The sequence below is a fragment of the Pinus tabuliformis genome, chromosome 3_1, assembly GCF_031772625.1.
Source record: "Pinus tabuliformis cultivar Carrire ecotype Pingquan chromosome 3_1, CPIR1, whole genome shotgun sequence".
In the NCBI taxonomy this organism is placed as follows: Eukaryota; Viridiplantae; Streptophyta; class Pinopsida; order Pinales; family Pinaceae; genus Pinus; species Pinus tabuliformis.
Window position 1 is genome coordinate 716064490 of NC_142301.1, and position 25314 is coordinate 716089803.

Genomic DNA, 25314 nt, shown 5'->3' on the forward strand with positions numbered 1-25314 from the left:
GTAAGCATCTTCCTCCTGTCTTCAGTTGCCATTGATTTCCCATTATTGGAGCCTCTCTGCTGTTCTCTCTTGGGTTGCCCTGCGTTCTACTCTCGCTTGCTTCTCCTGCTATTACATTTTTATAGGAGGGGATCTCTCCCCTCCCCTGCCGACTTTCCATGGCTTCCTTCATCTCTCCTGGCTTTTATTTGCTCCCTGCCTAGCCAAACGAACTGCTTTCTTCCCTCTTACTGCACGCGGGGACCTTCTGCTATCAGTCGCCGTCACGATTTCCTGTACCTTTCGTCCTCTACAAAATCCTTTCTTCAAACCCTAACCTTCATCTCCCTCGACCCAAAACAAGACTCTCTTCTTGTCGCTATTTTTAACAATAAGAACTCCTTATATTGTTTTTATATGAATTTGAAAGAGACATGGAACCTTCCATAATACATAAAATATAATTTTTTATTATTGTCTTACTGTCTAGTCATCATGCTAAGCATTACCCTATCCAAATAATATCCTTCAAGTATCATCCAAGAATATGTCCAGTTGGACACCAATTATAATAAATAGGTATTTGAAATAAATTAGGATAAATATTATATAATAAATATTAATAATGCCAAGGTGAGATGCATGCATTTGGAAAATAAACTATGTTTGAAGAAGTAAAGGTAAATAAATGGAAAATTGACTAAACAATAAAGCATTGACAATGAAGTTTGTGAAGAGAATGGTCATGAAGAGGAACGTTTATGTATATGGAAAAATTTTGCAAAGGAGAAAGTGTACAAAGGTGAGGTAGAAAAGAGCAGTGCAGAGGAAATGGTGTGCCAAGGAGTATGCACTTCCTACAAAGGAATGCTCAAGCTCAAAATTAATTGTGTTATAACAATGTGTGAATAGTGCAAAGGAGTTATGAAGATATTAGATGTTGAGGTAGGAACTAGAAATAATTTATAAATATTTCTAAATATGTCATATATATATATATTAAGAAATACAAAGAATATAAATGTAGAAATATAAAAATGAATTAGAAATGGAAAAGGAAAAATATAGAAGTGGTAAGAAAATGAAAAAAGAAAAAAGAAAATTGAAAGTGGAAAGGCTAAGTATGCAAACATGAAATAATGACAAATTCCACAATTAAATACAAGGTAGATAAATATATAAACAAGAAAATAAGAGAAATGGATAATGCTAACTGAAAAAGATAAAACAATAAAAAGTGAAGGATAAAAATATAAGATAAAATAATAAAAAGTAAAAGATAAAAATATAATTAAATGTAGAAAGTAGAATGAAAAAGAAATATCATAAAGGAATGACCTTTATTTTAGATTTCTTTAAGTGGTAGGTGTAGTTGATACATAAGGCAATCAAATAAGAAAATAAACATGATCAATTTTTTTAGGTATCTTTTTTTTTCTTCTTTTTGTTCATAAGAGAAACCATCCTTGTTAGCTTTGTATGAAGAAAATTTACAGCATTATACCTGACTAAAAACTTGTAGTTTCAAAATCATTCTATTTAATGCTTAAGATGAAAACACATCAACAAAAAATTACTAAACAAATAAAATAAAGAGTTAACACGTAAGATGAAAAGACATAACAAGAAAATTACTAAATAAATATACATTTACTTATTTTCCATCTTGAATTTAACTAACAATAAAATAAAGAATTAAAACTCTTAACTATGTTGGAAAATAGAAAACATAAAAATCACGTCTTATATAATTATGAGAAATATATAATATCCACATACTATGTTAGGATAGACATAAGATATTAGAATCACATGTCTATAAAAGTGATTATTTCAGGTTACATTTATTCTAGGAGTTCATGGGGATGTTATTGTGGCTGTGAATCCACCTCAAACATTTATTGGTAGAATTAGCTCATAATAATAGCGAGGGGCTTATTACATAGTCGTTGATGCTATTGTGATTAGTCAACTTCCATTTAATGGTGGAGGTCTTTTGCATTAGCATCATAGTGATTTGGGTATTTGATTCCAAAGTTTATTATATATGTGTCTATTATTCTCTTAGAATAGTTTTTTTATCGTTAAGAATTGGTGATTGGTAATTTTTGTTAAAACTATACTAAGTGGACTCATGGAACTTTTTTGTAAGGATTATCTATTTAGAGAGTATTTCTTTTGCATTTGAAATGTATGGTAGAAAATAAAAAGGTGCCGCAGGGGAGAAACGAAGGGTTATGCATGTGGAGGCGTACAAAGTGCAAGGCCAGCCCATATCCCTATTCAAGGCTCTCTTGAAAAATAAGTCTCAAATATTTCTAATAATATCCAAAAAAGTATATAATAAAGGGTTATTTATAAAGGTCAAGAAAGAAGTGGTAACTTCCCCAAAGGGTTGGGCATGTGGAGGCTAGCCCATATCCCTATCCAAGACCCTTAAAAATAAGTTTCAAATGTTTCCAATGGTATCCATAAAAGCATATAATAAAATATTATTTATAAGGATCAAGAAAGAAGTGGAAAATTTTACAGGAAGAAGTATGTCACAAAAGAGAAGGTATTTGAATTTAATGTAGTGTTAAGTCTTTTGGTCCTTGTTATAACATATTCAAGAAAAAGATAATAAATTTTTGAAGGAATAGAATCATATTAACATAGAAACATTTGGGACATTTATTTTGAAATGATTAATAAATTAGATTAATATGAAAATTTGACCAATAATGTGATTTCTAAAATGATACAAAAAACATTTAAATTAAAGTTATTAATAAATTAGATCAATAAAAATATATAAATGAAAATTTAATCAAGAATATAAAAGAAATGAAAAATAAGAAGAAAAAAATTACAATAAAAAAATAAAAAAAGAAAAGATGATTTGAAAAAGACAAGAGCAAGTGCAAAGCCAACCAATCAAATAGAAGAGTAAATTACACACACATATCAATGTTGACTCCATTTTTAAATTATAGGGTTATTATCACTTATTTCAAATTATAATGTTATGGTATATGTGGAAACATGAGGAATCTACACTCTAAATTAATTATATTTATGTTAAAGGTATTCATTTAAGGGGACGGTTCTCTCTGGTCCATCATCATCTATCTATATCCACTCCATCCTGCCACATGTCTATACCACTTATCAACCTTCAGCACGCAACCAACCACAATCATCATCTATCTATAACCACTCCATCCTACCATGTGTTTATACCAATTATCTACCTTCAACAACCAACCAACTACCAGTTATAGCAAGTCCTCATGATATGAAAGATAAAACTCATGTCATATAGGTAGATAAAATCACATATCGCAATAAGAATGGCGCTTTAAACCTACCAGAGTTTATCTTCACTTCTTCCATTTACTCAATCATGCACAAAGTTTTGATATATGCATAAAATTTTATTAGAAGCTATGCATATTTTTTCATCATTTGTATACTTTAAGACATTACTTCTAATGGTGTTAAACATTAGGGTAAAATAGTCCATCTTATTTTTATGTAATCATTTGTCTTTATAGAATGAATAACTCTACCACTAATCCACTTAGAAATTATGGTTGTCCCCATGTCTTTGGAGTGGCTAATGAGTTTATTATAAATTCCTCATCTATTGGTATTGTTTTGTATCTTGTTATGGATTGTTTAGGCCCATTGCAATATCAAATTCTAAATATTGAGTCTATTTTAGGGATTTGTCTCTTTTAAAACCTCTCGATAAGACATATTTATTAATACATGTTATTGCTAATTTTAGACCTAAACCATGTCTTTTAAGATGCAACACATATGGATTTAGTGGTGCTTTGATATGAATTTTAGTTGTATTGTAATATGTTGTAATATTTTGGCTAGATTGTGGTTTAGGGATAACTTAGGTGTGCTTTTTAGTAGATTGCCTCATCTTTGTTGAAAAAAAAGGAGAGTTTCTACTAAAAATGCGTATGTATAAGATTGTAAACCGTTAAGTTCTCTAACATTTTGGTATATATTATTGGAACCTTGCTACTTCTTTCATTATAGTAAGGAATTCTTATGAAGAGTGAGATGTTATTTTTTTTATGGTAGTATTTAGTTTATGGTAATTGTTATGTTTGACAATAACATCTATATAATTGTTGATATGGTGACTTGTTCTAGTCTAGGAGATGGCTCAATTAAAGAAAATACTTGTTTATGGTTTAAGTTAATGCTAATGTTTTGAGTGAAAAAGATTATTTTCATTATATAATTGCATTTTCTATTTAGCTACAAAACATAAATCTACATAATATATGTGACATCATATTTAAATAAATAGACTTGAAGAATTAAATGAGATATTTTTTTTTCATATATATGTTAAATTTTTATTGTTTAAATTCCATTCAATGTAAATAAAAATTAAGAAAATATTATTTTTTTAGATTTTATTTGAATAACAAGTAATATGAAATTTAATCTTAGAAATAATTTTTTTATTACTTGTAAAATTGACAAATATATTACATCAAAATAAGAAATTATTTTACAAATCTAAATGATAAATAAATCTTTTTCCCTACCCCAAAATAAGTAAAAAAAAAAAAAGTGATTGGTAGAACTTAACTTAAATATTTGGTGTTTCCCTATGTAATATGGGGAAGCTAAGTAGTGTATCCTAAGTAATTTTTTTTGGTTTCTTTTTCTGTTAAGCAAATAGTATTATAGTATTGTCTACAAAGTCCCAATGATTGAAAAGAAAGTTGACATATAAACACGTTGTTTCCTATGATTTATAGAAGTTTTAATAACATTATACTAGGTTGGTTTCCTCGAGGTCACATATCAATATTTATTTTCGAATTAGTTATATAAAATGTGCCTTTATCACCCTCCTTCTCTGGTCACTCCTCGAAAACGACTGACTTTTAATAAGGAAAATTGACATTTTCTATTTTAGCCATCTTAAGGTCAACTATTGTTAAGTAATCTTGACTTCCAATAAGTCAACTTTCCTTCCCTAGTCTAAAACTTTGCAATCTACCATCTCTCCATGTACTTGCTGCTTCCTCTAAGTTCTAAGTTCTAACACGTAATTGAGTTGCCTTTAATCACCCTACAGCAGCCCAGAAAATTCGATTATATTGCATGGCAGTTCGAAAAACACTGGCATTTTTATCATCATGTCTCGGCTTGATCACGTATTGTGTGCTCCCAATTTAGAGTTTCGGACGGATTTTATATAAATATATATAGTGATGAGCCTCTCAGGCCAATAAGAAATTGAGGATAAGAGATAAAAGACTAGTTCATATTTTGTTTCCTTTCACAGTCTTCTTATATATCCTGAGTTCTTTTGTTTAATTATATTCATTAAAATGACTGTAATTTGTTTGTAGTTGTTTAGTGTGGGAAGACAAAAATAAAGAAAACCTCATCACTTGTCTTCCGGGCAACATCCCACCATCGAAGCCAACCGACATGATGTCCCCATGTAGTGCTGAGGATCCGATGGACATTACCTTCGATGCTATTCTTTATGAATCGCAGAAGCAAAGCAATGGCGACTACGTATTAGTCAACACGTTCGAGGAGCTCGAAGGGAGGGATGCATTAACCGCACTCTCTTTGAATGGCTGTCCTGCTCTGGCCGTAGGACCTCTTTTTCTTCCAAATTTCTTAGAAGGAAGGGCTTCGTGCGGCAGTCTGTGGGAGGAGGAAGGGAGCTGCCTGACATGGCTTGATATGCAACGACCGGGATCAGTTATATACGTTTCCTTTGGCAGCATCGCTGTGAAATCTCAGCAACAGCTAGAGCAGTTGGCACTAGGGCTCGAAGGCAGCGGACAACCTTTCTTGTGGGTTCTTCGGTTGGATATCGCAGAAGGCCAGGTTGCGATTGTACCTGAGGGCTTTGAAGAACGAACGAAGGAGCGGGCCCGGTTTGTGAGGTGGGTGCCACAGTGGAAAGTACTTGCCCATGCTTCAGTGGGATTGTTTCTCACACACAGCGGATGGAACTCTACCTTGGAGGCAATGGGCTTGGGAGTTCCCGTAGTGGGATTCCCATATTTTGCCCATCAATTCCTCAACTATAGATTCGCCAAGGAAATATGGAAAATCGGTCTGGATTTTGAGGATGTGGAAGTAGATGAAGAGAAGGTGGTCATGAAAGAAAAGGTGGAGGACGTTATGAGGAGAATGATGAGAACACCGGAAGGGAAGAAGTTGAGAGACAACGTTCTCATTATCAAGGAGTCTGCAACGAAGGCCGTCCTCCCCGGAGGATCATATTTTCTGAACTTGAATACTTTCGTTAAATACATGACGATGGCTAAAGGGGTCCAATCCAAAAACGAAACCACGTGACTCTGTTTTCAGAATTTACCTTAAAAGAATATGGAGATTTGAGAATAAGCTGTTGATCAATATCAAAATTCTTGCTAAATCGTCAGATACCTCTCTCCTTTCCGAGATGAACAGGAAAAGGAGACGGCTTTCATTCCCCCGGAGAAAGCGTTGTAAATTACTCCTATTAACAAAAGTAGTTTGGCTGCTGAACATATGAATTGTTATGATCGTCGCGCCACATTTCATGGTTTAAATGCTTCCATCTTATTCAGAAATTATTCATTGTATGGCGTGGTAGATTTAACTTTAAAGTTTTATTAGTTGTCCGTGACGTGATCACTAAGTCCCGTGATGGTACTCACATCGTATCTTTCTTAATTTTGAATAACTGAAAACAGATTATTTGCCGTGATTTTAGATTTCATTCGCAAAAGTCTTTGCTATCAAGTTCTGTTATAAGCTTATAGAATTTTTGCCAGTTCCAAGAGATTAGGATTTTTTTGAACTGCAGAACTATGTAACTCCTAGGTAACCAGGTAGTTTGATTTTGCATGGTAAATTATCCAACACTAACGGAAAAATTAACACCAAAGAAGCCTCCAAACAAGTAGTTCTACATCGAAATTAAATTATCTGAGCACCAACTGAAAATCTAGCAGCACCTTTATTTTTCAGTAGAAGAAAATGATTTATTTTTATTACAAAAAGAGGGTACATAAAACATAGTTCCTTTTCTGTACTATTTGATCCACGTTCCTTTTCTGTACTATTTGATCCACGGAGGGCTCAAATGAGAAACAAAAACCTAGATTCTCTTGTTTTTCATACTTGATCTTTTCCTATCTCAAACATCATGATGTATCAACAATGATCTTTTATCTAACTAGGAATCTGTTCAGAATGAAGTCACAAATAGCTGATTCAAAAAACCATCAATATCCACACAAGAAAACAAAAAATAGATGACTAAGAGCTCATATGTGATATTAATGCTTCTTACATTGAACAAAGAACCTTGGACAAAAGCCACAAAATATAGATCACACCCAGTGTGTTTGCTATTCCTACCTTGGACAAAATGTCTCCAATCGAATTCTGCGCTTCTTTGTAGACGTCTTTGGAAGATATACATTGGAAAACTTTTTCCAGAGAATGAATGTGACACATCCAATTTCATAGCATATGTGGCTGAAGATGTGAATGACCATTGACCCAATCAATGGTGCCTTTTGAATCCCCATACAGTTGTAAATAGTCAATACCCGACCATTTGGCGCACATGAGAACACCGCAAAGTGCAATGATTTTTGGTAAGCTATTTGAACATATTCATACTTCCCACCAGAAATAATAATATCTACCTAGTTCTATGACAATTTAAGAACCACAACTGCACAACCTTTGTGAACATGAACCATCAAAGAAATCGGCCGAGAATTTCTTCCATATATCCCTTTTGTTGATCGTTTTCTTTTCTTGTATCTTCGTTTGAGGTCTAATCTCTAAATAATATGCCACTACATTGGTCACAATGCTTCTAACATCAGCCTCTTTCTATGTAAAAATCTTAAAGTTTATGCATCGCCATATGCCCCATATAATGTAAAGGGAAAAGAACAATGTTCATTATGTGTCCCAAACTAATATTTAAGACAATCCTCCAACGATATATTTACCCAAAGCGATGTTGTGCAAAGAGAATGTAAAACCCCACTCCATACCGTTGTAGCAAAGGGACCATCCATGAATAAATGTCTCACTTCATTTGCAACATTCATACATAAAGAGCATAAGCTAGGGCCAAAGAACCCCCTATGAAAAATATTATCCCATGTAAGAATTTTGTTGTGGAGGGACAACCAATAGAAACACTTTAATCTCCATGGGATCTTCGAAGGCCGGGGTTTTGGAACCATAACCTATAAACTAGTGAATTTCATGTCAAAGACAGACTATAATAAATCTCCTTAGCCACAATCCGACCCCTTTTTATCTAACCATTCCATATCAACTTATCCACCTACCTGGAAATTGTTATACCTGTGGCACATAACTGAGAGATGTAATTTACCCATTTCACCCCTAAATATCGTATAAAAACTATCTCATCCACCCTTAGCAACATTAATACACAAAGAGCATAATCTAGGGCAAATGAACTCCCTATGCTAAAGATTATCCCATGTAAGAATTCTGTTGTGCAGGGACAACCAACATAAACACTTTAATCTTTGTGGGATCGCCCAAGGCTAGGATTTTTGAAACCATAACCTATAAACTAGTGAATCTGATGTCAAAGATAGACTATAATAAATCTCCTTAGCCACAATCTAACACTTTTTTTTTTTACCATCCCATGTCAACTTATCCACCTGCTTGGAAATTTTGATACCCGTGGCACATAACTGAGAGATGCAATTTTCCCATTTCCCTCCTAAATATCCTATAAAAACTATCTCCTCCACCCTTAGCGAAGAAAGAAAAATAGTAAAATAGTCCTGAACAGTGGAAATATGGTTAAGAAATAAATAACCTTGTTCATGTAGATGATGAAGAAGAGGAACAAACAATGAGAAGTTACCCTCAAATCCTTTGATGGTGTCTAGTCCCAACTAAATTTGTGAACCACACCCAACATCCTAGCGTAGGCCCCTGAAAAGCCAACAATTGTTTTTCAGCATGCTACGCCATATGAAAGAAGAACTACTCATTTGACTTGCTCATTCCTTAATCTATACTTCATAATCATGGTAATTTAAGTATTTTCCTATGATGATTTGCAACCATATGTTATTACCAGATAGCCCTCTCCAAAGACTCTTTATAATTAGGTTTTAGTATCAAGGATGCTCCATCCACCTCCCTCAACCACTCTACCAATGGTTGACATACAAACCAGATGAATTTTCTTGAACTGATTACGACCAGACCGCAAAAATCCTTCCATGGTGGAATCAATCAACTATGGATGACCTCATTACGCTTAGGATCATTATGGAGGAGTGGAACAATAATGATATTAATCCTCTTTTTCATTTCATTACATTTAGAAAAGATTTTGACACTATGTCTTCCAATTTTAGGATCATTAAGGGATGGTTGAAAGAGATAAATTGTAATAGAGGCATCGATCAAGGTTATTCCCTATTCGATATTCTTTTTGACATATACATTGACAAGTTAGAAGAGTTTTTGGAGGACTTTGATTATTCTTGTAGGAATATTGCACGCATCTTTGTTCTTTATGCTCATGATATTGTTCCTAATAGGAGTCAGTATGAGCCTTGGTAAGCATCTAAAAATCCTCAAGAACATCCTCTTCTATCTAGATATGACCATGAGTCCTACAAAAATAAAGGTTATGATAAATTTAATCTAAAAACATCACCTATAATACTATCATATCACAACAATATCTTAATAGAAATGTCTTCATACAAATATCTCAGAATCAATATTCACCACAAGCCCAATTCAAATCATAGCATGTAGAAAAGTATAAATCAAAATTAGAAATCTTATTTCATGCTTGAAAATGATTATAGGTTAGAAATTCTTTTATCTATATGATAACAAAAAGATCCAAGAAATATCTTACTTTTCTTAAAGTCTAATCAACCAATTTTGATTTTAGTGAACCTCTCTATATATAAAATAATTTTTCACGATTATATATATATATATATATATATATATATATATATATATATATATATAACATAAAAAGAATTACAAAAATTTTATTTTTAATTACATTATTTTTATATATAAAATAATCTATATTAAAATGTGATAATTTATTTAACATATAAATTGAAATATTTTTTTAATATTAATATTTCAAAAATAATATATATCAAATCTTTATTAATTATGGTATGAATCATAACCTTTTGTATAAGAAAAATTGAAAAAACATACATACATATATATAAGTTGTATTATCTACTCATATATACTTAAATTATATTAAAATATATTTTATTTATAATTAGTTAATTATAAAAATATAATTTTTTATTTAATAAAAAGTTATATATATATATAATTTGTGTAGTTATTTTTATATATAATTTTTTTTTTAAGTTTGGTATTATATTCTAAGTTTTATATGACATTTTTATCATGTCCAATATATCATCATAATCTAAATAAAGAATTAAACCTGTCATTTCACATTCTTATATATAATTATATATATATATATATAAAATATATTTTAATAAGTCACATATTAATAAAAAATATGTTATTATAACAAATACTATCTAAGGAAACGCTGACATTTTCTATTCCAGGACGATTCACACAACAAACAATCAACCTCTCCATTGACAGTTAGATTTCAGATATTCTTAAGATTCTTATGTTGGCATGGCACATGAAATATGTTATTATAGCAAATATTTGCGTCACAAGCATATTCTAATATACAACTCTGAAGGTTGACAACAGAACAACAAAAGGAAAGTTAGCTGTCCAGCCATCATTGATGACGTCACCTGAACAATCAACCAAAGCATGTACAGCAATTTTGCTTGATTATGTTATTATTACATCATTGCTTAGATGGGCGAGAATGGGATCTTCTTGATAAGAATACTAGAGTTCGTCATAGGTACCTATATCAAAAGTCAATCGATGTAATTTTCCGGTTTTAAGGATTATTACGTATTAATTTTTTATAACGCGTAGCCCATGATTATTTGAGCATAGTAAGCAGTGAGCGTGATCGCTATACTTGTAAACTCCGATGTGTTAGGTGCATAATTCGCAGCTCAAATCCAGAACAGGAAACTGTGGTGCTGGATTAAGGGAAGAGAAACGAATAGAGTTTGACAATATTGTCCTGAATATGATGAATACAGTCTGACAATATTGGCCTGAATATGATGAATCAAAACAGGAAAGATGCTCTGCATGCAGTGATTGTACCATTTCCTGCACAGGGTCATGTTAACGCTCTTATGAATTTGGCTCAGCTGCTGGCTATTAGGGGATTTTTTGTCACTTTCGTCAATACCGAGTGGATACACAAACGCATGGTGGAAGCTTCAAGGAAAGTTAGATCTCCTGTTTCCAAAGAAGATCTTGGCTCGGAGCAGCAAGAATGGAGAATTCGGTTTCGGTCTATTCCTGATGGTTTACCAGACAACCATGGCCGCACCTCCAGCCTCACCGACTTAATTCTTTCTCTGCAAAAGTTAGGCCCCGCGTTGGAGGACCTCCTTACCAGTGCTCATGAAAAATCACCGTCATTTCCACCGACCACTTTCATCATCACAGACCCCTATATGTCCTGCACGGAGGAAGTCGCAAGCAATATGAAAGTGCCCAGGGTTATCTTCTGGCCTCTATGTGCAGCCGCCTCCATTTCTCAACGCTACGCCAGCTTGCTAGCTTCTGAGGGACATATTCCAGCAAATGGTATGTCTCTCCATTTCCACTGTAGAGAGTATAGATTTTCTCAATGGTACATCAACATTTTGTGTCACTTACATATTACTCCTTTTCCTTTTTTTTGCAGCTCAATTTAAGTAGACTCAAATTATATATATATATTTTAATTTTATCAGTTTTGTTAGGTGAAGTGGAGATGTTTTTTTTTTTTAAATGAATAATTTATAAAAATTTACGAATGATCGTAAAATACTGATTATGTAACACTTCAGATTTTGTGAAACTACTGATTGTGGGACACTTCGTTTTGTGTTTGTTGTGGAGTAAATCATCCTTGATACAGAAATATCAGCCATAAATTGAGATAATTAATTATTAAAAATGATATTAATGATATTATTTAATTTTTATTTTTATTTATATATAAATTTTATAAGGATACTAGAGAAACATTTAATTATATTAATTAAATTTTATATTATTATTTAATTATATACAATTATATTAGAAAAAACTCAAATATCAAAAACAATATTTTTCCCATAATTTGTTTTCATTACATTGTTTTTTAAAACCCTTTACGCAAACTTATATCTCGCATTAATTATTTAATGATTTTTTGAATTAGCACATGTATTCTTTCATTGGTAAAAGTGTGAGTTAGTTTTTTATAAAATAAATTAATATATTTGTTTAAATTAAATTGCTATTAAATGTTGTTCATGGGGTTTTGGATAGACAGGTGTTATATTAAAGTATTTTTTGATGTGAATGTGCTATGTTAAGATATTCCTTGATGTGAAGGCGCTATGTGAAGATACTCCTTGATGTGAAGTCATTGGTTCAATTCCTCACCCCATCCTAGTGATATATTGGAAATAATGAAGATATAGTTGTACCAAAGTTACAAAAAAAAACTATTAAATATTGATAAGTATCAAAACACTTACTAATAATATATCTTATATTATTATAATTATAAAAAATCATTAAAAGTAACTAAACTATAATATTATTTTTAATATTAATTATAAAAAAAATACAAATCAAACATATTTCCAATTTAAAAAAAACATAGAATAAGTTTTTTAATTCACTCACCCCTATTTTATCATGACTCATTTCATAAACAATACTCTATCTCACTACTATTAAAAATATTTTATCTCACTACTATTAAAAATATTTTTAATATATTAAAATTATAATATTCCAAAATAGATACTCTAATAATTACTTAACATTTTTCTTTTTAAAAGAACTAATTATATATTTTTTATTTTAATTCTTAAATTCTATTTAAAATTTAAAAATTAAAAAATATAAACTTAAAAATAAGTTACAAATTATTGGTTATTCACTGTGTAGTTTTATCCTACACTACAAACTAACGAGAGAGACTACCTCGACAATCCATATATTCTATAATCCAAATATCTAAACTTAAAAATAAGTTACAAATCATTGGTTATTAGCCGTGTAGTTTTATCCTACACTACAAACTAACGAGAAAGACTAACTGGAAAATCCAGATATTCTATAATCCAAATATCTATGTGTAGTCTTATCCTACACTACAAACTAACGAGAGAGACTATCTGGAAAATCCATATATTCTATAATCCAAATATATTAGGCCAGCTTTTGATTAAATTAGACCAGCTTTTGATTATCTGAAATTGAGATTAGTGTGCTTGTATGATATATATTAGGCGAGAAAAGATGATTGAAGACCATGGTATATAATAAAATCAATAATATAATAATGGTTCTCTTTTTTAAAAAATATGTGTCCATATATCATTTATCCATATCAAATGAAATCCAAAATGTGATCCGCAAGATTTAATTACGAGTTATAGATCATGACACGAAACTTACCGAGATGCAATCCCATTCCACACTGTTTAGTGTTAAGTGAAGCAAGTATTTTCAAGATAAAATTTCAACATATTTATCTTAGTTTTAGGAAGCTCGTACATTTAGGGTAGCAAGATATAAGTTGAAATTCATGAGTGCATTATCATAAAACCATTGCCTTAGGAATGTCCATCATCATGCCATTGGGTGAACTTTGAGTGCTTGCTTAAATGTAGTTTTAAGTGATAATTATTAATTCTGGTCTTTTTTAACTCCGGGCTATTAGAAATTATTCTTATGACAACAAGGTGTACATCAGAATTATGACAGTGAACAAATAAGTCAAGGTGTTCATTTTACCACCAACAATTAAGACATGGAAAGGCCAATGTTAGGGTGAACCAAAATCATCATTTTAGCATTAAATTATAATTGTACCAAAAAAATAAGAATGATTAATAATCCAACATTGGTAGGATAAGAAAGTGTTGAAGTGATTAGGTCGTTTCTTTATGCATGTGAAGTGTTTCATGTGGTGCATCAGTAGTGAAGTTGTTTTTCTATTTTAATTTAGTATTTCAAAAATTCCATGAATGTTGATATCTAATTATATATTTTTAAGTACAAATTTATAATCAAAATCAATTCAAAATTATTATTATTTAATGTCATGTCAATAGGTGGTTAACAAAACTTATTGATGAAAATAAAGTTTAATTTCATGGAATTATTTTGATTTTTTATAAGATTAATTGAGATGAAATAAACTCTATGAAACATGAAAATTACATCAACATTAGAGAAATGTGCTAGAGTTTTTCATAAGATGATGAAATTAAATCAAGATATAAGAATTCATTAGCTAGTTAGAACCTTATGTACATATTTTGTAGCTTCATGATAATCATCAATGAATATTACCTTAAGAAAAAAACTAACATAAAATAATTCAAATACTTATTATCTAATTAAGGTGAGCTCCAAGAATTGAATACAACAATCTAAATCTAAATATTGGTCATGCATCCGTTACATAAAAAAAAGGGTTGAGAGGACAATAAAATTGAGATGGAAAGAAAAGAATAGAGATAAGTTAAGTGTCACCATTGGATATGGATTCTTATTTAATTCCTACAAAAGGTGTCGTCTAATTTAATGTGTAAGTCCCCACAAATTTTCATTTGAGAATAATTGGGAAGCATAACCTAAAGAAACCTAGACTATACAAAATTCATAGAGAGGGTAAACTAATTGTAGATATATAATAATTATTGCAAACTTGATTAATTATAATATAGATATAAGGTAGGAATTGAAAACCCTAAGGAATTAAAATTGAATATGAATACCTAGCTTCATAAAATCACAAAGAAAAAGAATAGATATTGATCATACTCTCTTTTCATTATTGGCCTTACAATAGTGCTTTCTTCAGTGCCTATTTCATACATACTACTCTACTAGTACTAGTATAGAACATTATAATCAAGAGAATAAATAATAAAATAGACCACATAAAGAGAAAGAGAGTCTCCCATTCCATTCAAACCATTAAATATATGAGGGAGGCGACCTCCTTGTATCGATGGATTCCTCCTTAACATCATATATCGAAACGTGTGAGCTACTATGGAACCATGAGCTCACGCCATGTGCAAGGATTAACACATGAGTGTAAAACCATGGAAAAATCCTCAGATTATTACAAAAAAATCTAAAAAATAAGGCACTCCTCTCATAAGAAGAAACCGATTAACTAATTCCACATGTGTGGTCAAACACATGATAATTTTTGTACAACAATTTCAATAACATCATAATCTTGTTAACTTTTTCTCAATTTTCTATTATAAATTTGGTAACCATGTGTCAATTGTACATCTATGGTGTTAATCTCATGCAGTTCTAGGAACTTTGTTAAAATATAACTTCCCTTGGAGTCCATCTCACTCAAAATGTGGCAAAATTATCCAATAATGACCTCCAGCCACCCCACATGAAAATATTCCTCCAGGTGGCTCATACCTACTATGTATAATGGTATGTATAGTATTCTTAATGTGAACATATTTATGATGATGTGGCATCATCATTCATTGTGCTTCCATACGTCAATCCGATGAAAAATATTGCAATGTTTGTTAATATAATCATTTGAAGGTACATAAATCCCCATGTAAATACTTAGATCCCAAGGCATAGTGCACAGATTCTAATAGGATGGATCCTAATTATAGATCAAAATGAGTCATCAAGTAATTATATTTTAACAATATCATTACATAGTTTAATTATGTAAATTACATAACTTTACCTTAGAGGGACAACCTCACTCCTATTAGATGTGTCAATTCCTAGGACATGAAATACTTAATATGTACATTAGTTAGTAGCAGGTAAAGGTGGTGATTAATTAAAGGAAAAACATAAAGTAAACCTTTTGTTTTGATCCTCAAAGTTAATATTAATTATATAAGGCCTTATACTGGTTCATCTAGCCTTTTCGACTCAAGAACCCTCATTTTTTGTAGTTATAAGCATTTGAGAGGGAGATTTAATGTAAGTTTACCATCTCAATACCATTCTATTACACATTTTTCATTTCTTGTATGATTTTTTTTAGTCCTTTTATTTAGATATTCATTTTTAGCATAGTAACTTGGTGTTGGGAATTTTTAATGAGGCAACTTCATTATTTTTTCATTTGTAAAATTACATACTTCTCACAAATATATATAATTTTTTTTTGTCTAATTTTGGCTTTTACCTTATTTCTTGATATTTATTTATTAAACCTTGTTGTATGCCAATTTAAAATCCAAACATAAGTGAGGACAACATTTTTAATGAATGGGATGATAACGAAAGGGAAAAATGGGAAAATTTTCTATATGATTTTGATATGTGGTACAATACATAACCAAATCTATAATAGATTGTATGATTTGATATTAGTAATGACAAAATTTATATAAAAACAAGTATACCCCCGATGTTGTATGAGACATGACAGTAATATTATTACATTGCGGAAGAGTCATTATATCAAACCAAACCTTTATTACATTACATGACAAGTTTAGAAACCAACACAACATATCTAATCAAGGAATCCACACATAAAGTTGTAGTAGATCAACTAAAAGGATTATGAATGATGTACCATTTGCAAGTTCAAATTTTGTTCGATATGTAATGCATGGGAGTTGATATACCATGGTAAAGCTATATGATAGAAATCATGGAAGATATCAGAATGGATGGTCATATGACTAATGGGAGAAATATAAGAGCAAACATGAATCATTAGATTTAAGTAGAAGATATAATCCCAATAGCATCAATGTACCCCTAAGAGTATGGTCGAAATGTGGTTTCCCTTGAGAGGAAAAAATATAGCTACTACTTTAGGGATGCACTCTCAAATAAAGATTTTGTGTGAACTCAAGAACCTCACACTAGAAATGTAGCCTGCACAAATATAAACTAGGGTAATTGTGATGGACAAGGTGATTTTTCCATCTTAGTTAAACTACTAAAAACTTTAGAGAAATGTCTTTTTTAATGATAAAGAATCAAGTATGTACAAAAAGATGAAATTGTTCTAGTTAAAGAAAATGAAATACATTGAAAGATAATTATTCCAATGTAATGAAAGAAAATTGAAATAAAGTATAATCGAACTAAATATTGTTTAAGTAAACTTATTCTTTCCTAACATAATTGCTAATAAATTGTGTGGTGAAGTCAAGGGTCCAATGCTACCACTTGATAAATTCATGAATAATTGTATTTTCCCATGTTTGTATATAATCCAAAAGAAGGACACATTGGAAATGAACTAGCTATCGAGTAGGCATTTGATCACTCCCAAGTTTTGGGAAAAGGTAAAATTATGGTCATGAATCACAAGGCCAAAATTATACAATCATTGACTATTATTTCCACCAATTTCATCCATAGAAAGATCAATTAATCTCCTTTATACAGTACTTTCAATTTCGATAATAATATACAATTTTTAGTTGCGTGCATTTTTGAACAAATGAAAAATACTTGAATACTATATTATGTACGTTCTCTTAGTGGATGCTTATTTTTACACTTAGGACAAAATATGGAAAATACTTCACTCTTCTCTTCTTTTCTCTTCTGCTGACAATGCTTGACCCGCCAACATTCAGGGGATCACCCCAGTATGAGGTCCCAACTAGACCTCACACCGTTTGGTGTGGGAGTCCCATCCGGTATGATGGTTCGGTTGCCAGTATCTTAAGGATTTGCCTCAACTCTTTCTTTTCAGCACGAGAGAGTGGTATGCTTTTTCTTCGAGAACTGAGGTTCGTGTGCCTGGTGAGTGTAAGTGTCACTTTTGTCAATGGTTCTTTCACTGTAGAGGAAGAGGGTGAGAGTGAGTCCCAAGTCAGTTGGGAGAAGTCGCAACTCTGCTAGGAAAAAACAACACAACAGGATGTGCATAGCTTTCGGTGGAGTATTCCATATGGATGTGGCAGTCACAACACACAACGGAAGATGAAAAATATAACACTCAGTGGATTAGTCCACACGAGTGCAACAATTTCTTACAGCAATTTTTATGTGAAAGGTTTATCCAATGTTCGGGAGAGTAGTTGTTTGGTCAATTTAGTGTGATCTAAATTGCTATTTATAATGTCAACCCGGGGTTCGTAAACTGACGAAGTGAAGTGTACTATATGTACTAGATAACCATTTCCTTAATCTTTTGTCGTTTTTCACTTTTTTAAGTTTGTTTTTGGATTTATCTTTCCCTAATGTGAGATGATGAAAATGTAATAAAGCAAGTGGAATATGGATGATTATGATGATTTCTAGGTGGTTTTTCAAAACTTAAAAGAAAGCAAGATTTAAAGTGACTGAAATGAAATCAATTCTTAAAAAGAAATAAAGACATCAAGCAATGAACTAATGACATCGGCCCAGTATCTTTGTTGCTGAATGAAAATGAAAGTGAAATCTACACTAAATTCAATTAAAAATAAGAACAACTAATCCACACTATTTCAACTCTTCAACTCAATCTTCCTTGTGAAAAGATATCATGAAATGTTAAGCAATGTGAAATCTAAAAGAAGTTAAACTACATAAAAGAAGATAATCACACTACTTTAACTCTCTTGACCTTTTGCCTTTCAGCTTAATTTACCCTGTGAGAAACAATCATGAACAAGTCAAGCAATGTGAGATCTAAAGAAAACTAAATCAAGCTATAATGAGTGATATTCTGATCCCTAATACAATTATTTGATTATAGAAAGGAACCATTAACAGATGAATAGCATGATATCTAAGAACGGAAAATAAATGTACTCCTCAAGGAAATGACAGTACTTGAAAATCAAACTTCAGAAAACAAAAGTCAGTGACAAAGCCAAGATGATCTCGTATGCCAATAGTGATAAAAAGGAAAGGTGAAAAATTGCCCCGGGCTGCCTAAGAAAACCTGCAAAAACACTGATCAGTTGTAACCATGAAAGAGCAGCAATGAAAATGTAAATCAACAGAAATCAAAAGCTTTGTTATGTACAGCTAATATACATGATGAAATAAAACGCAGCAATGAAATGACAACTGTACAGCTAATATACATGAACAGAAATAAAGTAATGCAAAAGTTAAAAGACAACTGTACAAGGTTTCAGTAAGCAGGGGCCCTCTGCCACTTCAACCAATTCAACGAACAACTACACGCAAAAGTTTAAACCAGTCTTCTCATATATTAAACAGCAACATAAAAGTGCAGTGGGAAATACAACAGTCTTCAAATTACATTAACAACGATTAACTTTACAGCATTCGTGGACGCGTTATTTATAAGGAAAGAGAGCTAAACAGTTTAACTAAATCTACGCTATTAACCACGCTGCCAGAGACACGTGAATCCTCCTCAGCCCGGATCTAGGTAACTGTCATCATGTTTATTAAATCCTAGAGGTATGGCTGTTGGATTTGCGCTGCCAGGATGTCTTCATGGCTAAGGATTGTGCCACGTAGCTTCACGTGCTCAAAAACAGAGCTACGCAGAGCCGTGCCACCGCTGGACACTTCCGTTGACTATCCTTTGCCCCCTGTTTGACCGCGGGCTTTCATGGCTGTGCTGGATGATCTGGAGGGACACGATCCATGTCCTTGACTCCTGGAACTTGCCCATGTGGCGAATCCCTTCAGAGGACACCTGTAGCATGGTGTTTGACAAAACGGCTGCGAAATCCTGTGCTGGCTGCAGAATCCTAGGTTAGCTGCGGAAACCTGTGTCGGCTGCGGAAATTGAGAAGCTTCCATAGCTGTCTGAACAAAATTCTAAACCAAACAACAGTCATCAGCGTAGTTAGAAAATCATGTCAAAAGCTCCTTTTTAAACTAAAATAAAATGATTTAATCAGCTAGGTGGATGAAATGAGTGGAAGAAGAAGGCTGAGAGGGTGTATAGGAAAGTGCAGGTTCGAGGCTCAACATACCCCCACTGTGAAGGTGTTGCATGTCCTCATGCAACCAAAACTTAGTTTTTTTCTTTAATCCATGTGCTCTGAGGCTTCTGCAAGAACATCTAGCCCTCTTCTTTTCCTCTTTGATGCTAAAACAGTCCTTGGTTTCCTGACTAGACATTTGAACTTAAGATTAATCAATGCCCTGCTCAACTTTTTACACTTTCTCTTCAGCTTCCTGTTCTTCTTTTGCCACAGTCCTAAATGGAGCATAGTGTTATCATGGACAATCTTGTCTACCTTACTCTGCTCTTTGAGTGCTTCGTTTTCTTGTTTAATGTGCCTATTTAGGACTTCCAATTCGAACACTTCCTGTTTTAAAGACTGTACTTGTGCATCAAGTGGCAAGGTAGTGCTTGGTCCTGCAGCTGATTGTTCCAAGGACTCTAGGTAGTTATATGCTTCTTGCTGGTTGGAATCTACCTCAGGTGTTTTTCTCGGCCTGAACTCAAATTCTGGTAAAGGAGGACTGTTTTCTCTTTCCAGCTGAAAAGGGCTTTCCTCACGTGGAGGACTTGACTCAATGTCTGGCTGAGCTGGACCTTTTTCAGGTGTTCCTTCACCTAAATCAATAAAGTGTGATTGTTTTTCTTGGGTTACACTTTTCTTTCCTTTTAGCCTACTGCTCCTCCTCACATGTGGACTAGTGCTCTTTTTCTGTGCACTCTGTTTTTCTTTTTGTTTCTTTGCTAAGGCAGCAGCTTGAAGATGTGCTAATATTTCTGCCAAAGTTTGAGATTCTTCATCTATGGATGGTTCAGTGGATGGATAGGTTTCTTGAATGATTACTTTGCCCTTGTCCTTCTTCTGTTTCTTGTTTTTAGCTCCCTCTTCTTCTTCCTGAATAGTTTCCTGAATGTCTATTGTAGGAGAGTCTTGGGCTGTAATATTCTTTTCTTTCCTCCTACTTCTCTTGGGAATTTTTGGGGGACTGCTTCCAGAGGCTTCAGTCAGTTCTTGGAAGTGGTTTCTTGTCAAAAACTTTTCCCAAGTATCCTTAGTGTTTTTCAACTGTTCTTCAATAAGGATTTTTATGAACCCGTGATGGTAAAGATGGGGTTCAATATTACCTACGTGTTTTTGAACAGTAAAACTCATTTTCTTCAAGCTTGATAACAGAAAGTAAGGCAAATTAAGGGTATAACCTTCCATAAAATTCATCATTAGCCTGGCATGATACATGTACATGGAGCCAAAACGACCCTCGCATGTGATAAATTTCTGAATAAGTAATAGCAGAGGGGACCATTCTTCTTTTATTGTATGCACAGGGATTCCTTTGGTAAATATAGAGGTATCCATACCTGGGTTTTGTAGCATTGTTTTCCATATTTGATCTTCCACACCTCTGTTCTTGAACCACCTTTCACCTTCTTGCGGAAGACTTGTTGCAGCTGCTATTGTGGCTTCGGTCACTGTAAATTTCAGGTCTCCAACCTCCACTGTTTATCCATTAAAATACCTCGGAAAAGATTTAGTCACTTCTTTGTTATAGCCCCTGAACTTTTGAATGAATTTCAGCCACCTTGCTTTCTTCAATGACTCCTTCGTTTGAGGATAACCCTCCAGATATTTCGAGCCTTTCGGTTAAGCTCTTAGCAGTTTTCCCATTCTCGGCTTCAAATTCTGACTGGAAATTCTACTGCGTATGACGGTTCAGGAAAAAAAACGGCTGATTACGGGATTCTTAGGGTAACTGGAGTGGCCGTAATCAAAGTTCGGAATGTATGTGGTGACTGTGGCTAGGGTTTGGAGCAGGCTGTAGTGGACGCAGCGGAAATGGAGAACAGGGAATGGTATGAGCACCGAGGTAAGCAACAGTCATGAGTTTAGCATCGAATGCATGCGGGAGTGAAGTGATAAATGGGCAGAATAACGGCTGAGTCCTTTTGGATCGGCTGGCTTGCATACACGTCTCAGCAGACGACTACGGGAATTATGGTGAAGGAGAGTCGTAGTGCAGTCGGTCACGTCTCCAAAGTACAGTCAATAAATGGGAGAGCAGTCCATAAATTTAGAATGATTATGGGACCATTAAAAATGAATAGGGTGTATATGGAATGACATCGTGGAAGAGGAGTGGTATGGGCTTGCTGTATCAAATCATTGCATTTAGTGGAACTTGCTGTTGGCATTATGTTTCTGGTATGGCTATATGTTACAGATGTTGTACTTGATGGCAACTCCCGTGGCAAGGCTCTCAATATGTTGAAAATTAAGAAGTACGCAGGAAATCAGCTTAGAAGGTGCGTACCCGCAGGTACACCATGCAGGGACCGTGTCCAGATACGCAGGCCAGCCGTTCAGGAGGTGCGTACCCCCAGTGCACACATTTCAAGGCAGAGAAAAGCACACGTGGGGTTTCTTATGTTTTACTCTTGGTATTTAGCCGACGGTATTTGTGTTATTACGGTTTTAGCTCGTGGTATTGTTCCATGATTTTAGGAGGAGCTTGCCTATATAAAGAAAAGGAGATCACTTGGCTAAGCATCTTTTACAATTGAATATCTTTAGATCTGAAATATTGGGTTATGGTCTTAAAAGCTTGATCTATATGAAAGGGAAGTTGAAGGCGAATCTGTGAAGGGTGATCTCTCGAGCGCATGATCAGATCTGAGCAACTGTGCCACTCTGGTGAACTGCCTATTTGGCCCTAATCAGAAGTACGCAGGTGTTTAACAGAAGAGCTGCGTGGGTACGCAGAGCAGAAACAAGAGATCTGCGTGGGTATGCAGACCAGAAACAGGAGACCTGCGTGGGTACCCAGAGCAGAAGAAGGAGAGCTGCGTGGGTACGCAGAGTGACTAAGGTTCAGGTGCGTACGCATAGTAAAAGTACGCGGCGCAATAGTATTTCTGGGTGCGTACCTGCAGTAACAGTATGCGACGCGATAATGTCTCTGGGTGCGTACCTGCAGTAACAGTACGCGTCGCGATAATGTCTCTGGGTGCGTACCTGCAGTAATAGTACGCAGTGCAGTTGAAGGAACAGTGCGTGGGCACGCAGTACGGCAGAAGGATTTCTGTGGGTATATGCAGGAAAGCAGAAGGTGAACTGCGTAGCGATGCAGGCCACAGAAGAGAAAACTGCGTATCTGTCTTAAGATGTTCTGTTGATTGAATTTTTCTGTTGATAAGGTGTTCTGGGTTAGTTCTGTTATTGCTGATCTGATAACTGTAGTGGACTGTAACTTTTATGTACTTGATGATCATTTGATGCTTTATGAAAAGAAGTAGGGGGTTGTAGCTCCCTTCCAGGAGAGACTGGAAAACGAGAGAGCGAGAGTTGTAGCTCTCTGCAGGTTGCAGCCTGCGTACTGGTAAATGACTGCACCAGTACAAAAGCATTGTAAAAGAAGTTTCTAATTTGAAAGAAGATAGAGACATATTGCAGCAGGTGGTTTTCACCCACATTGGGTTTCCACCTTACATCTTGTGTTCTTTGGTGTGACTATCTGTTTTCTTTGTTCATGCTCATTATTTTATGGTACTCACATGCAAAAATAATTCAAAGAACAAATAAGGAAGATTTATTAAAAGAATTAGATAATACTGATTCACCGCCCCCTCTCAGTATTATTTTCAACAATTGGTATCAGAGCAGGTCCTTCAGAGAATCTTGATCGCTTGAAGGTAGATCGTTCATCATGAGCAACTACGAGAGAGAAGCATCAATCAGGCCACCGGTTTTTGATGGGACAAACTTCAATTATTGGAAGGTAAGAGTTACTGCCTATCTTCAATCTCTTGGTACAGAAGTTTGGGACATCGTAGAGACAGGCTATGTTTTTCCTTCAGCTACTCCTACAGATGCAGCCGAGAAAAAGAAGTATGAAACAAATGCGAAAGCAGTCAGTACTCTATTAGGATGTATATCTCAATCAGAATTCATGAAGGTAATGCACTATAAATCCACAAAAGAGATATGGGACAAAATTGTCACGAGCTATGAAGGAGACGAACAGGTAAAGCGTGCTAAACTTCAAACTCTCAGAATTCAGTATGAGACTCTCAAAATGTATAATGATGAAAGTGTGGCTAACTATTTTCTTCGAGTAGATGAGGTTGTTAATTGTATGAAGAATTTGGGTGAAGAAATAAAAGAGGCTATTGTGGTCGAAAAGGTCCTAAGATCATTGTCCCCCAAGTTTGAATCTAAAGTATCTGCAATAGAAGAAAAGGAAAATCTTCGAATTCTTACTATGTCTCAGCTACATGGAATTCTAACTGCTTATGAAATGAGAAAGGGAGGTCCATCAGACAGAAGAGAAGCTGCTTTCAAAGCATCAGGCAAAGGAGATTATTATGAAGCAAGCCACGTCCCGGAAGAAGAGGAAGAAGAATCAAATTTTGTCAGAAATCTTCAAAGGGGTTCTGGAAGGTTTAGAGGTAAGTTACCTTTTAAATTCTTTGCTTGTGGAAGAGTAGGTCATTATGCTGCAAAATGTCCTTATAAGGATAAAGGAAAGGAACTTGCTAGATGGAACAAGAAATAGAACGCAAATAAGAAAAGCTACTACACTCATGAAGATAGTGATGGTCTATCAAACAGTGATGAAGATGAACAAGGTAATGAGTTGTTAATGGCATTTGAAGATGATGATTATATGGATGCTATAGATGTGGATAAACTTTATGATGAAATTACTAGACTTAAGAGATGTATAGAAGAAAAGAACATGATCATTGATACTCTACAATTTCAAATTGATGAAAAGGAAAAACATCTTGAAAAATTAGAAGGTGAAATTGTTGGTCTTAGAAAAGAGATTGAGAAAACAAAAGCTATTAATCTCAAGTTTGTCAAAGGATCTGAAACTTTGGATGAGATTATCAATGTGCAGTGGTCTCCACTAAACAAGACAGGTCTGGGCTATAATGGAGAAACTTCTCAAGCATCCACCTCAAAAAGTTATCTTGATGCAGCTAGAAGAAATGAGCAAAAGAACAATGAAGATCATCAGGTAAAGCAGGGAAGAATTACAAACAGAAACTATCAGGGGCAATCCATCTTAAGGGTGAACAAAAGCTACAACCAACCACAGGTAAAATCTTCTCAATTTGGTTCAAGAATAGATGAAAATAGAAATTACAATCAGTTGGCTGGTAGATTCGATAACCGCAGAAGTTTCTTCAATGGACAATGCTTTTCTTGCCATAACTTTGGTCACAAAGCAGCTCAATGTGTTGCATATAAAACGATCATGACTAGGGAAGCTCAAAAA

General features: G+C 33.8%; 1 pseudogene; it reads left to right on the top strand.

Annotated features, from left to right (window-relative positions):
- The first annotated feature begins 11126 nt into the window (after positions 1–11126).
- Positions 11127–25314, top strand: part of LOC149189264 ((R)-mandelonitrile beta-glucosyltransferase-like) — a 157566-nt pseudogene continuing 143378 nt past the window's right edge.